Source organism: Cynara cardunculus (genome assembly GCF_001531365.2).
Source record: "Cynara cardunculus var. scolymus isolate 2C chromosome LG 3, CcrdV1, whole genome shotgun sequence".
In the NCBI taxonomy this organism is placed as follows: Eukaryota; Viridiplantae; Streptophyta; class Magnoliopsida; order Asterales; family Asteraceae; genus Cynara; species Cynara cardunculus.
Genome location: NC_037530.1, coordinates 82,962 through 87,260, shown reverse-complemented (window position 1 = coordinate 87,260; position 4,299 = coordinate 82,962). Strand labels below are relative to the sequence as shown.

Genomic DNA, 4,299 nt, shown 5'->3' with positions numbered 1-4,299 from the left:
GGAGAACTGATTAGTTTGTGGTAACTGTGAGATCCAATCTCAACCACAAATCAACGGATAAATTAGAAAATTAATAATTATGGTAGTTTGAGTTAAAATTATAATTAGAGGGGGTTTTAGGTATTTTTAAAAAGCTTCTCTCTTCTCTCTCATCACTCCGGCCTCCAATATCCGGTGAACATTAATCCGACAGGTACCAAGTAATCACAAAGATACACAATGTGATACCTATTGTGATATATTGTGATACCAACTATGATACCAACTCAAACCTTAAAAACAAAGATACATACTGTGATACCCATTGTGATGTACTGTGATACCGATTTCACCGGAGGTCGGAGATTGGAGGTCGGAGAGATGAGAGAGGAGAGAGGAGAGAGGAGAGAAGAGTTTTTAAAAAAACACCTAATACGCCCTCTAATTATAATTTTAACTCAAACTACCATAATTATTAATTTTCTAATTTATCCGTTGATTTGTGATTGAGATTGGACCTCGCAGTTATCACAAACTAATCATTTATAATTTGATTAGTCCCATATATATATATATATATATATATGTGTGTGTGTGTGTGTGTGTGTTTTTTATATTTAAGATTTTCCTGATTTGTGAGATTCTTTAAATTCAATTTATGAAAAGTTACTTATAAAATACTAGAAATGCAGCGAGATCAATCTCAATTTTCATGTTTAGTTTTTATATTTTGTCTTTATCGATATAATACAATTTTATGTGGTTTAGAGAAAGCGATGATATTTTTATTTTTGAAAAAAATATAAATTTGAAAAAAATAAATCGATATTATTATCAAATTAACTATTTAACAATTTTCATTTTTTGATCTTAATTATATTTTAGACTTTTTATATTTAAAATAGATGTTTGTTATGTACTTGATTATGTTTATCTGCAGTTAGTTACACGAATTTAAAAATAAAGCTTTAATAGATTGTACTTATGCAAAATCACATGTAATCTTGAATTTTAAGTAATATGCATCAATAAACAGTATTTTATGTACAAAAATAATTTTTAAGATTTTTTATCAAATACTTTATAATATAATATAGATAATTGAAAAAACTATTTCTCTCTCTACTCCCGTTTCTCATCTATTTTTTCATTTTATTATTATTTCCAACAATAACATACACGTGTGCGCACACACAATTAAAATGTATATACAACATAATCACATCTTTAAATACTTATTTAGAAACACTAATATAATTTATAAAAATACTTTAATTTGAAAAATCTTGATTCATATAGATGTTGTTGGAGATCGTGTAGACTGTAGACTAAACCCTCACTCAAATCAAAACTGAATTCCCTTCATAAAATGCTTTATTTGAATGTTTTCCTCTATCCGTACTGTCAATGTGTACTGTACGACACCCTTTCAACTACATTCCATTTCTTCTATATATTCTTTCCATTTCTACAACCATTCAGAGAATGGAAGCCTCCAACGAGCGGGAGACGATGGAAATCGAGACGCCGGTGGTTCAAAGGTCATTCCGCCCTGGAACAAACACATAACCATTTGCGAGGACTGCTGGCCAGTTTATTGATCGGAATCATGTACAGTGTCATCGTAACCAAGCTTAATTTGACGACGGGTTTGGTCCCAAATCTCAACGTCTCTGCTGCTCTTTTGGCCTTCGTATTCATTACAACATGGACGAAGCTCGTTCGGAAAGCTGGATTCCTAACGACGCCGTTTACCGGACAAGAGAATACCATCATTCAGACATGTGCTGTTGCTTGCTACAACATTGCCTACGGAGGTTTGATTCTTCGATTCGATTTTAATGATCTTTAATTAGTTATTGATTTGTGATTTGTGATTTGTGATTTGTGAAAGTGGATTTGGGTCTTATTTGCTGGGGTTAAGCAAGAAGATATACGAGCAAGCAGGGGTTGATACAGACGGGAATTCAGCTGGGAGTCATACAGAACCTGGGGTCGGCTGGATGACTGGTTTTTTGTTTGTTACCAGCTTCGTTGGTCTTTTGTCCTTGGTTCCTCTCAGAAAGGTTTGTAGCTTCTGCCTCTTCACTTGTACTCTTATACAAGTGAAGAAGGATTTGGGATTTGTGATTTGTGATTTGTGACCAGTCATCCAGCCGACCCCAGGTTCTTTATGACTCCCAGCTGAATTCCCGTCTGTATCAACCCCTGCTTGCTCGTATATCTTCTTGCTTAACCCCAGCAAATAAGACCCAAATCCACCTTCACAAATCACATATCCTTCATCAATAACTAATTAAACATCATTAAAATCGAATCGAAGATTACAAGTGAAGAAGCAGCAGCTACAAACCTTATACAATTTCTGGGGTTGTTTCATTGGTTTTCCATTTAGATGTTTTTTGGATTAACATGTTTGTATGGATTGGCAAGGTTTTTTGTTTGAGTGGGTTTTTTCATAGATGTAATGGTGTTTTTTAGTTGCGAAGGTAGGTTTGGAAAAACTAAAGTTCCCCTCGAAGCTCGCTGAATAAGCTGTTTTATGTATTATTAAGCCATTAACAAAGAGTCATGTACAGTAATTGAATAAGCTTTGAGTTTTATCAAGCTTATTAAGCTGCTAACAAACATACCTTTTTATTTTATTTTATTTTATAGATGGTAGGAGCGTGATTTTTAATTGGAAATGATTGGAAATGACAGGTGTGGAAAAACTAAAGCTCTCCTGGAAAACTATTTTCTATATCATTAAGCCAATACCAAAAGTCATGTATAGCTGACTGAATAAGCTTTAAGTTTTATTAGACTCATTAAGCTACTAACATACAGATCCTTTGTATTGTTGTTTGGTAGATTATGATCATCGACTACAAATTGGCATACCCAAGTGGAACAGCACTGCAATGCTCATCAATGGCTTCCATACTCCCAAAGGAGACAAAATGGCCAGGTATCACATCACATTAAAAGAACATATTTTCTTGTTTTTATGTTCGTTCGTTAAGAAAATAAGCTTATGTGTGTTCATTCGTTAAGATGCTAAACGAACACCGATGAACATGGCATTCTTGTAGGAAGCAAGTTGTGGGGTTTGCAAAATTCTTCACAGGGAGTTTTGCGTGGGCTTTTTTCCAGTGGTTCTTTTCGGGATCAGGCAAATGTGGATTCACAAACTTTCCGACATTCGGGTTAAAAGCATATGCAAACACGTAAGCATTTTAGGCCTGGCGTTATACATACTGGGTTTGTTTGGTTTATACATTTTGGTTATTTTTATAACACTGTATCCTATGTTGATCATATGAATGTGTTGGTCTTATGCAGGTTTTATTTTGATTTTAGTATGACTTACATAGGTGCAGGAATGATATGTTCGCATCTCGTGAACTTGTCGTTGCTTGCAGGCGCCGTGCTATCATATGGTGTCATGTGGCCACTCATAGGTGACCGCAAAGGTGATTGGTTTCCTGCGAGTTTATCAGAAAGCAGCATGAAGAGTCTAAACGGTTATAAGGTCAGACGGGTGAACGACATTTTGTGAAGAAACGTTATATAACTTTTGGGATCTAAACGATTCTTGTATTCGTAGGTTTTCATTTCGATCGCACTTATCCTAGGGGACGGTCTATATAATTTTCTCAAGATCACTTTCTTCACTGCAAGAAACATATATACCACCTCAAGAAAGAACCTTAAAACCAGTAAGTTTTTTAAACATGCAAAAGCATAACGAAAGTCTTTGAAGTTGTAGGCTTTATGACATTCTAATTTCCGGAAGGGAAATTAATAGAAATAGTCATTTTCAGGCATTGAATTTATCGGTTTGCAATTTCTCTCCCCAATTTTCAAAAATATCACTAGGTTCACAAGTGACACATTCTCAATTTGTAGAGGGGTCAAAATGTAAAGAAAAAGAAAGGTTTCCGAACCAGGTCCCACGGAAGTGTTGGACTAATTTACAGATTTGGTCCGTGCACTTGCGTATCTGGTTCGGGAACTTTTTTTTACACTTCAACCCCTCCGCAAATTGAGAAGGTACCACTTGCGGATCTGTTGACATTTTTGAAATATTAGGAGCGAAATTGCTAAGAGATGAATCCAAATTCTAAAAATGACTATTTTAATTAATTTCCCTTTCCGGAAATTGTCTCTGTCTTACTGTTTAGGGTAATTAACTTGCCTCCAGATGGGAAATACCGTCTAAAGTAGTTAACCTGCCTTCATATGGGATATACTGGTTTTGTTTATAACATTCTAATGAAATATATTGTTCTATGTTAAATAGACCCAGATGACAACAATCGACCGACAGAAAGTTAG

The 4,299-nt window shown here is 34.8% G+C and overlaps 1 pseudogene; it reads left to right on the top strand.

Moving 5' to 3' along the window:
- Nucleotides 1–1,361: 1,361 nt before the first annotated feature.
- On the top strand, nucleotides 1,362–4,299 carry LOC112508552 (annotated as a pseudogene).